The following is a 12,028-nucleotide window of genomic DNA, read 5'->3' as shown; positions in this document are numbered from 1 at the left end:
GTGAAGTATTTGGTGTGAATTTAATGGATTTAGCTAGCTAGGAAAACGCCACTAAATGTGCATTAGCGGCGATATTATGGAAACGCCGCAAAATTTTATCATTTTTGTAAATAAAACGGTGTCGTTTTGCCTGGCATATTAACGGCATTAGTGGCATTACGCCGAAAACGCCGCAAATTGTCGGGGTTTTTTTAATGAAACGGTGTCGTTTACATTAAACCAAACGGTGTCATTTTCCCTGGCACATTAACGACATTAGTGGCGCTATGGTGAAAACGCCGCAAAGATTCGGGGTTTTTAAACAAAACGGTGTCGTTTTGCCTTTACGGTATTAGTGGCGCTGTGTTAAAAATGCCGCAACGTTTCATTCTGGTTCAAAAAAGACGCTGTCATTCTATTCCCCTCCCATTTTATTCCCCAGTTCATTTTTCCCATACCCGAAATCTTCATTCCCTCTAAATTTTCCCCAAAATTTCCCCAAGGCAAGAACCCTAAACCTTCCCCAAATCAGCTGCGCTCCAGGACCCGAACCTTCCCCAAATCTGCTGCTTTGAAAATAACCGTCCCTTCTACCATCGATCGTCTACCGTCGTATTCGTCGACCGTCGCAGTCCTCTACCATTGCACTCCTCTGCCGTCGAAGAAATCAGTAAGGTTTTCCTCTTTTTCTCAAAAATCATTCGGGGTTTCCGGCTTCAGCAATGTACAGGTTATACTTCTAAAGGCTTTTATTGTTAAATTATTTTCTGTAGTTATCACCATAATAAGTGTTGGTATAAATTATGAAAATTATGGCATCCCTGCAACTTAGTCTATGGTTGTTTAGGTATTGGGTCGTATCTGGAGTTTATGGTTTTATCGAGTTTTACTGCAATAGAACCATGTTGGTATAAATGCTTTTCCTTGACAAATTGAGTTTTAGTTGAACCATTTTTGCACGTTGGAATACGATGGTTTTGTTTCCAATTTAATCTTGCATGTGGTGTTAGAAGATTTTGAGAGGAGAAAGCAAAATTTCGGGACTTGTTAAATTCTTCTGTTAGTATGATGTTTGTGGATTCATATGTGGTTGAAGGTTAATTTATAATTTGAGACTTGTTAAATGATACAAGTTAACAAGAAATTTGGTTTAGTTTAGGAGAGTCCAGAAATTTTAAAATTCTCATAAGCATTTTAATTAAAATAAGATATTTCATTTAACTAATAGCATTATAAACATTGAGATACCAAATTATGTCAAAATTAAAATATAAATATAAAATCTCAAATTTAAGAATAGTATAAGGACCAAAATTAAAATTTGACTAATTTTATATATCAAGACATTATAAAACTAAAAGAACTATAGTAAGAATAAGAGAGAAGAGGAGACACAAAAGTGAAAGGATAATTCTACATAAATTACATTTAATTTATCCATAAGCTTGTACATATCATTTAATTAATTAATATATAAGTTACATTAATATTATACATAAATTACATAACTTAATTAATTAATATTATACATAAATTACATAACTTAATTAATTAATATTATACATAACTTACATTAGTATTATACATAAATTACATAACTTAATTAATTAATATTATACATAAATTACATAACTTAATTAATTAATATTATACATAACTTACATTAGTATTATACATAAATTACATAACTTACATTTTATAATTATTCATAAATTACATAACTTACATTAATATTATACATAAATTACATAACTTAATTAATTAATATACATAAATTACATAACTAATTACATTAATATTATACATAAATTACATAACTTTGTTAATTAATATTATACATAACTTACATTAATATTATACTTAAATTACATAAGTTAGTTAATTAATATTATACATAACTTACAACTTACATAACTTACATTTTTTAATTATTAAGTAAATTACATAACTTACTTAATTTTCATAATAAATAACTTACATAACTTACAACTTACATAACTTACATTAATATTATACTTAAATTACATAAGTTAGTTAATTAATATTATACATAACTTACATAACTTACAACTTACATAACTTACATTTTTTAATTATTCGTAAATTACATAACTTACTTAATTTTCATAATAAATAACTTACATAACTTACAACTTACATAACTTATATGACTTACAAAACTTACATAGCATAATTTTCATAATACACAACTTACATAATTTGGGTAATAAATAACTTACATAGCTTAACTATACTTATTCCTAAATCCTAAACCCGTGCAATTTATTGTCAAGATTAGGCTTCAAGAAATAAGAAATGAACCGGTCTTGGATGAATTTGTCAAGGGTAAGCGACGGTTATCGAAATGGAGTACAAACTTTTCTAAATTTTGCATTTCAATATGCAAGCCAAGAGAACATAATTCTTTGCCCGTGTAAGAAGTGTGTCAACATAAACTGGCATTATCGTGAAGTTGTATACGAGCATCTAATTGTTGATGGGTTTGTTCGTGGTTATAAACAATGGTTTTTTCATGGAGAATGCCCGCCTAGTACTTCCTCTTCAAGGATGGATGTATCTTATGATAGTCTTGCTTACCATCATCATTAGAGGGATGACATGGAAGGGATGTTGCGGGAAGCATTTAATATTCACATCATGGTTTGATCGTTCCCACCCGACTTTGTGCCATCGATGATTGTAATCTCGGTGGAAATGCTTTTACCGAACCGGAAGAAGTGTACATCATGAAGAGCCGAATGGAGAAGCGGTAAAGTTCTACGCGCTACTTAATGAGATGAACGAAGAACTATATGAGGATCGAAATTTTTAAAATGTCTTTCGCATTCGTCTTTTCCAGTTAAAATGTTTGGGAGGGTGGACCAGAACTCATTGACAATCTTTGTTAGAGTTTTTGAGAGAAATGTTTCCGTTTGCAAAAATCCCTCAGTCATGCAAAGATATGAAGAAAATGATAAAAGACTTAGGTCTTGGGTACAACAAAATCCATAGTTGCCCGAATGATTGCATGTTGTACTGGGGCGATCGGAGAAACCAACAGTGCTGTCATGTATGCGGCGAATCCCGTTGGATGAATAGAAACACAGAAGATGTGAACGACGATGAAAATGATGCACAGCCAAGAAAGAAGCCGGTCAAGACTTTACGGTATTTTCCGCTGATACCAAGGCTTCAAAGGCTTTTCATGTCATCGAAGACAGCGGAGTCAATGACGTGGCACCATGAAGGACGAACCGATGATGGACTATTAAGGCATCCGGCAGATTCTTTAGCTTGGAAATCATTTGACAATAAATTTCCAAGCTTTGCAAGCGATCCTGGAGTGTGAGGCTTGGCCTAGCATCGATGGATTTAATCCTTACAAGATCATGAGTCGCATACGATGACTTGGCGATGAGTGCTTGTTCCTTACAATCGCCTCCGTGGATTTGCATGAAGCAATCTTCCTTATCTTATCTATGATTATCCACGAGAGAAAGGGCCGGGAATGATATCGACATTTATTTACTGACCACTTATTGAAGAGTTAAAACAATTATGGGCTGGTGTCGAGACATACGATGTCTTGAGAAAGGAAAACTTTAATTTACGTGCGACTTTGATGTGGACCATTAATGACTTCCCGCTTATGCCAATTTATCCGGTTGGAGTACCAAGGGTCGTTATCGTGCCCTTGTTGTCTGCACTAAACATGTTCGCAATGGTTATACAATGGGAAGAAGTTTTCTTACATGGGGCATCGTCGGTGGTTACCGGAAAATCATAAATTTAGATCTCAGAGTTCGGCATTTGACGGTACTGAAGAGTTTAGAGAAGCTCCTTCGCAGACAAGTGGATCTGAAATCTTGTTAATGTTGGAAGATATGAATTTCAGTTATGGGAAGATGAATCAACCAGAAAACACGCAAAGAAATAGAAGATCAAATGATGAAGCTGATGATAACTCCGATGAAGAGGATGATCCTAATGAGGCGGACTTGTGGAAAAAAAGAAGTATTTTTTGAGTTGCCTTATTGGGAGCACCACCTTTACGACACAATCTTGATGTTATGCATATTGAGAAAAATGTCTGCGAGAACATTGTGCATACAATTTTGAATGTAGACGAAAAATCAAAAGACAATCTTGAGTCGACTTGATTTAGTTCGGATGGAATTGACCGATCTTCATCCGAATCCACTTCCGAATGGTAAATATCGGTTGCTGCCTTCTATTTTCTCAATGTCGAAGACAGAGAAAGAAGTGTTCTGCATGGTGTTGAAGGATATAAAGGTTTCAGATGCGTATGCATCTAATATATCTTGATGTGTTAGTGTTAAAGATCGAAGACTATATTCGCTAAAATCACATGACTATCACATCTTGGTGCAAGATTTACTGCCAGTTGCTCTACGATGTTGTATTTCGAAGAAGGTGACGTCTTGTATAATTAAACTATCCAATATAATGAAAGCCATTTGTGGCAATGTTTTGGATGTTCAAGAACTTCAGAAGGTACAGGATCGAGCCGCTTTAACTTTATGCAACATGGAGAAAATCTTCCCAACTTCCTTCTTCACTATTATGGTTCAGTTGATAATCCATCTCCCGCATGAAGTAATTCTTGGCGGACCCGTTTTCTATCGATGGATGTATCCCATAGAAAGGTGTTAATTACAATTTTTAAAATTTTCCTTCATTCACCTATATGCCTTTAGTTACAACTTTTGATAATGTTGTGTACCGTGTTTAGGTTCCTATCCAAATTAAAGTCTTATTGCCGCAACAAGCGTTATCCAGAAGGATCGATTGCTGAAGGCTACTTGGCAGAGGAATGTATGACCTTCTGTTCAAGATATTTGGAAGATGTTGAAACAAGGTTGAACAGACCAAATAGAAATGCTGGACTCACGGATCATAACTTTGCCGATAATTATTTGTTCCAAAGTTTTGGAGAACCAATCGGTAAAGTTGAAATTGCAGAATTAGATGAATTATCGTGGGTACAAGCACATCGATATGTTCTGTTTCACCACGAATCAATGGAACCTTTACGCAAGTAAGTTCTACAAATTTGATAAATATTTATCATTTAAAAATTGTTTATCGTCTAACAACCTGAACATATTTTTAACATAGTGAGTACAAACAAATATTGAGATCTCGTTCGCGCTCCCGAAGAACACAACATCGAGATATCAATAAGTTGTTTACAGAATCTTTTCATGAATGGTTAAGCCAAACGGTATGTAATTGGAGCTTTCACCGACAAATAATAATATTTACTCAAAACATTTTTAATTACTCAGTTTACTTTCCATTCAATAGGTTTGGAATGGGAAGAACATCACCGACGAAGTTAAATGGCTTTCCCAAGGTCCAAATCGGTGGTTAAAAGATGTAGTCGTTCATCATAAACGGATTGATTTCATACAAAATATCGCGAGAGATTGAGGAGAAGCATAAAATTATGGAATAGTTATTAATTCCTAAATTACAAGTTATGCTAGTGCTAGGGACAATAATCTGTGGAGGAAATGTGGAATATTTTGGACTTCTTATCGACATAATTGAGTTGGATTACTACGACAAATGGAAAGTTGTCTTATTTCGAGGTGATTGGGCGATGTTAATCGCACATGGAATCAAGCAAGATCAATTTGGTTTCACAATGGTAAACTTCGCTCGATTGATTCACACAGGACAACAATTGATTGACGAGCCGTATGTATTTTCTTCTCAAGTCAAACAAGTTTTTTACTCAAAAGATCCAACTGATGAGGGTTGGTACGTTGTACTCCGTAACATCCCTAGAGACTTGTTTGACATGGGCAGTGGAAGTAGAGATGACATTGACGACGAACACAAACTTTGCCATTTCGAGCGAACTTAAACGAAAACATCCCTAGTACTAGTACACAATTTCAATGGGTCCGCCAGATATGGATGAAGATATTTACAATTATAATGTAGTAAGCTTTTACGATTATCTAATTATATTTACGAATGATGATATTTCAACTATTTTATATGTGATATTATTGTTGTAATTGTATACTATGTTTTCAACTAATTTATTTGTATTGCGATAAAATGCCTAGAAAAAAGTGCGATCGCACCGCATTGTTCAAGGTACTCCAAACTCATGAAACAAAGACCTTGAACAACAGATCATTGTTGGATCTTCGAATGTTCCGGTTACACCTGAGGAACCTATAGAAGTTCAAAGTAATTTAACATTTAATTTACATGTGTGTTGACTTCTTGTTTATTTTTTTTTAAATTTCGTATATTACAATACTTTTATTTTTCAGATGAAACTGGTGGAACGCGGAGAGTTCGCGGACGTACGGTACTGAGCAATTTATACGAGCTAGATACAGTCGAGCGTGTCCAAGTATCCAGTAATAGCTTTGGTCAACCTGTTGGATCAGAAGCTCGCCTTTTAGCAGGATACATGGGCATTCTAGCACGGAATGCAAATATGTTGCCACTTAACCTCGAGTCATGGCATAAAGTGCCCGAGAGTAACAAGAACCAAGCTCTCGATAACATTAAGGTAACAAAACGTGTATGTCATTTATAATACTTGGGTTTAAGTTTCGTTTACATTTACTTTCTTAAGTTGTGTTTTTGTAGGTAGATTTGCTCTAGAGGTCTCCGATGCTTATGTAAAGAAGGCATTGGGAAAAAGATGGAGAGACCATAAGAGAACTTTAAAGAAAGACTATTTTAAGACAAAAAGAACACTCGATGAGAGATTACAAAATGTCCCACCGGGAATGCTGAGGTACCAGTGGGAAGAGGTCGTTAGATTTTGGACTTCGAAGAAAGGAGAGGTATATGTAACTTATAAAATTTTGTAATTATTTTACTGTATAGTATTTCCTAATTAACGTACTAATAATTTCATAATGTAGGATCGTGAACGAGTTGGAAAAAATAGTAGGTAGTAACAAAAATTCACTCACACAGCTGGGTCGAAAAGTTTTGCGTTTGTAGCTCATGCAGAGGTATTTTGAATTTTTTAATATTGGCAGATATTTATTACTTTCTATCAATTAATATTTTTACTATTGTATTGTAGGAACTGTCGTCCGGTCAAAAAGTTGGACGCCTTCAACTTTTTGACATTACACATAGGAAGAAAGATGGAAACCATATGACTCTTGAAGCTGCAGAAATTATAGTACCTTTGCTTAATACAATTTCACTTGTTTTAATTATTTATAGTGTTTATTTTCTAATGATTTATTTCATTTATTGTAATGCAAATATTTTTAAGTTATGTTGCATTGGGTTTTTTAATATATATTGCGTTCCTAACTATGAGATTTATTTTTTAGGAAAAATTAAATGATAAAAAGGCGGAGTACGAAGCTATTGCTTCCAGTGATAGTTCTGTTCATATTGACGACATTGATAACCGGATTATTACTGAAGTTTTGGGTCCTGAAAGGTATGGTCAGGTTCGATTTCAAGGATCTTTTGTTAACCCATCCCAATATTTTGGATCTAGCTCGCAACAATATTTGCCTTCGGGGGGTCGAGTTGAAGCTGAAGTTCAGAGGTTAAGAGACTAGATGGCTCAGATGCAAGCGACAACAATTGAGCAAATTATACAACTTAAAGTGGAGGTAACATCGAGAGAAGCTGAGGTTCAAAAAAGATATGAAGAACTCCACTACAATCGAAAGCGATGCAAGAATGAGAGAAGGCGAGGTTCAACGAAGTATGAAGAACTCCAGCAGACTTAAAACAGATCTGGCGAGAAGAGAAGCAAGAGGCAGCGAGAGAAATGCAAGTGCGGCGAGGAAGCAGAGGATAAAGCGAGGGAAGCAAAAGCTACAGCGAGGGAAGCAGAGCAGCGTCAAAAGTTCGATAAACTCCAGCAGCAGCTTCAGAGTATGATGAAGATGTTTCAGCAGTCGCAACAGTCGCCGTCTTAGACTATCGTGTAATTATACTTCAATTTTGACTTTTAATTTATCATTTTAACTTTTAACATTTTTGTAAGAATAATACGAATTTTATTTTATTTATTGATATTTATTATATTATTTGATTAATATATAGATTTATTACTTTTGGCTGGTTTAGATATGATTTCTTCTGATTTGTTTTTACAGGAGGGCTGAAAATATAAAAAAATTTATTTTACAAATCTGCCAAATTTAGTGGCGTTTTTAAAAAAAACGCCACTAAAAGTGTTGGCCTTTAGTGGCGTTTTTGGTAAAAGCGCCGCTAAAGATAAGGTTCTTTAGCGGCGTTTGTGGAAAAAGCGCCCCTAAAGATCATGGTCTTTCGCGGCGTTTGTGGGGAAAGCGCCGCTAAAGATTAGGTTCTTTAGTGGCGTTTGTGGTCTAAGCGCCGCTATAGATCAGGGTCTTTTGCGGCGTTTTAGGGAGAAATGCCGCTTAAGACCCTAATCTTTAGCGGCGCTTGCCGCAAAAACGCCGCTAAAGACCCTGATCTATAGCGCCGACCAAAAAACGCCACTAAAGAACCTAATCTTTAGCGGCGCTTTCCCCACAAACGCCGCAAAAGACCCTGATCTATAGCGGCGCTTCGACCACAAACGCCACTAAAGGTCTTAGTCTTCAGCGGCGTTTGTGCTAGAAGCGCCGGTATAGACCAACACCTTTAGCGGCGCAGTCATTAGCGGCTTCTGTTGCGGCGCTTTTCAAAGCGCCGCTAAAAGTATTTGCGGCGCTAAAAAGCGCCGCTAAAGGCCTAAAAAAGAGCCGCTAAAAGCCTGTTTTGGTGTAGTGTTTGGTTGGGGAACTGGAGGGGGTGGAGATTGTTGAGCAGCCGGGTTTGCTCGAACAAATTCAGAAAACCATTCAGACATCATTTGGAAGAAAGCTTGTTTAGCTTCTCCCTGACCGCCCGTAACAGGGCTCGATTCAGAAGGCGCAGTTCCTTGAGTGGAAGCTGGCGCGTTACTTTCTACATCGTCGGCCATTGCTCGATTTGGATTTATTTACTATATAAAAAATAATTCAGAAGCTGTCAGGAAATATCACACTATCGCAGTTTAAATATGACATGTATAGCTAGACTCGTAAACACTACGGTAGTCCTAGAATCGACTAAACCGTAGCTCTAATACCACTAAATGTAACACCCCCTAACCCCCAAACCGTCACCGGAACAGGTTTACGAGGCATTACCGGACATATCACACAATTTACACATAATTTAAAAATAAACAACCAACATATTAAAGTAAATCATAATTCATATAAATTTTACTAATTGATTTCATTCATTCATTTTTATTTTATAAAAATTTAAAGACATTTAAGCTTATTTTTACATTAAACCCCCTGCAAAGTTTCAAATATAACCAACCCAATTCCAGTATTTCAACCAAGGCATTTATATATTCAAATATACCAAAATACCATTAATCAAAGTGCACCCAAAATGAACATAACACATAATGTTTCCATTCTAAACTAAACATTTCCAACTCAAGCCATATCACATAGCTTGATCAAACCCCAAAATTCATAACAAAAAAATTAACTATACATGCCATATTTACATTATTTACATAAGGTCCAAAAGTACCAAAAATTGCTTGGATAGTGTGATAGCAAATCTCCGACCCAGTCCAAAATCGAGCTAGCTTCCGAAGTCTATAGAACATAAGAAAATAAATGAAGTAAGCATTAAGCTTAGTAAGCCGTATAATATAGAATTAAACTTGCCAATTTAACATTTAGGCATTTTAAACAATTAAATTCAACTCATTTGTCCACAAAGTCTATTAACATCACCATCCACGAGTTAGTCATATAGCTAAATATATCATGTCGTCCATATAATTCATATATTCATAAAACAAATAATTCATGTAAATCATATAGCATTTATATCAATTCCATCCTAATCGTGTAACCTGTAATTCATCCAAATAATTATATAACTTATTCATATGATCAGTAACAGTAATTATGCCCGTTGAACCTATTAGAACATCGAGGGATACACGGGTGATACACTATAAGTGTATTTATCAGAAATTCGTCAATTCATTGTCATTTTCGCTCTTTCGAGCCATGATCGGTAAGCTTATTCCGAGCTGATAAACGGTAAGCTCTATCGAGCTGAAACGGTAAGCTCTGTAGAGCTGACACGGTAAGCTCATACAAGTTGTGGAGAGTCCGCAACAAATGCAGGAGCTCGACCAAACGGTAACCCTAGTGACAAGTCACTCGTATCCGACGATTTTCTAAAGTTCAAACGGGCTCAGTATTATGCAATTTCCTCAATTAAAAAATGAAAAATCAATAGCTCAATTTCTCAATTCATAATCGTATTTATATATTTAATATAATTAAATACATACATTTAAATACTCAAGATTTAATATTCAATGCCTATTATTATACCAAATCTATATAACGTATATAGTATTTGTAACATTTCATTTGCATTCATGTAAACAATAATATAATAGCATATCGGTAATTTAAAATTCAAGTGGATCATTTATTCAACTTACATACATTCATTTTTGGACAATTACAAATATTTAATAATTCAATTCTAGCTACACGAACTTACCTCGTATTTGCTCGAATACTTTCGTCTACCCGTCTAACTTTTGTTTCCCCCGATCAAGTTCCGGTATTTGTTTATCTTGATCTTAATCAACAACCAAAAGTGTCGAACCCTACTTTGCTCATAAGCTTTCTTTTCCTTTGTTATTTCGGCAGTATAGAAGAATGGATCATTGATTTTTCATGTTTTGTTTTATTATAAAAAAACTTATTAACATAATGACCATATTAACCTTAATAGTTAAAATTACAAAACACCTAATGGTCATCTATTTTGACCATGCAATATTCTAATGATTAAATTACCACATCGGACTCTAAATAATAAAAGTCATAACAAATAGGTACCTTTACATATAACATTCTAATTTTGCGTTTGACGCGATTAAATCCCTTTAATTAAATTAAGTATTTAAACGGTAAAATTTCTTAATGAAATTTTTATACTATAATTTCATCATGCTGTAAAAATTATTAAAATAGTAAAATAAATATTTTGATTCGGTTAAGTGGTCCCGAAACCACTGTTCCGAACAGACTCAGAAACTGGCTGTTACACATTGAGAGTGCGTGAGTATGAACAGCCACCTGATTAGTCAATGAAAGGAAGAATGGAAAAAGGTTATAGGAAAGCTAAGGAGAAATGAATCTGAAATTAGATGAAATTGATTTCTTTAGAACTTTACGAATGAATTGCATAATCTTCATTTTCTGCTGAATTACATACTTATATTAATACATTGTATCTTAACTATTGGTAACAAAAATGCTAACAACCAAAACAAACTAACTGCTTAACTTGCAGCTTAGTTATACTCTAACATTCACCGATCTTCCTTAACTTGAGGATACCGATCTTCCCTAACTCGAGGACACGAAGAAGATTTCAAAAATGAGCAAGCAAACAAGGATGTAGACAACAGCTTGCTGAGAACATCAGCAACCTGATTACAAGTCGGAACCTCCCCGACAAGAAGGGAATTAGCAGCCACTTTCTCACGGACAAAGAATAGATTAAATTCAAATTCAACATGCCACTTTCTCAAGGACAAAGAATACATCAAATTCAACATGCTTGAACTTAGAGTGTAAAACCGAATTAGTAGCCACAACGACAGCACTAGAGTTATCACACCAAATAGTAGGTAGCGACAGCACTAGAGTTATCACACCAAATAGTAGGTATCAACGGAACAAAAATTCAATTCTTGTAACAACGAGATTATCCACGTGACATTGGATGTTGCGGCAGGCAACCCTCGGTACTCAGCTTCAGTAGTGGAATGAGACACAACTTATTGTTTCCTCGAGCACCATGAAATAGGATTGTCACCAAAATACAATAACGGGTGGTGGATCGTCGATCATTAAAATCCAATCCCCTGTTAGCATTAGCATAGCCGACCAACGATAGTCGAGTAGAAGGGAAAAACATCAACCCATGATCAACAGTACCACATAGATAACGTAAAAATTAT

Source organism: Gossypium raimondii, chromosome 8, assembly GCF_025698545.1.
Source record: "Gossypium raimondii isolate GPD5lz chromosome 8, ASM2569854v1, whole genome shotgun sequence".
NCBI lineage: Eukaryota > Viridiplantae > Streptophyta > Magnoliopsida > Malvales > Malvaceae > Gossypium > Gossypium raimondii.
The sequence above is the reverse complement of the archived record's forward strand: the minus strand, read 5'-3'. Positions refer to the sequence as shown.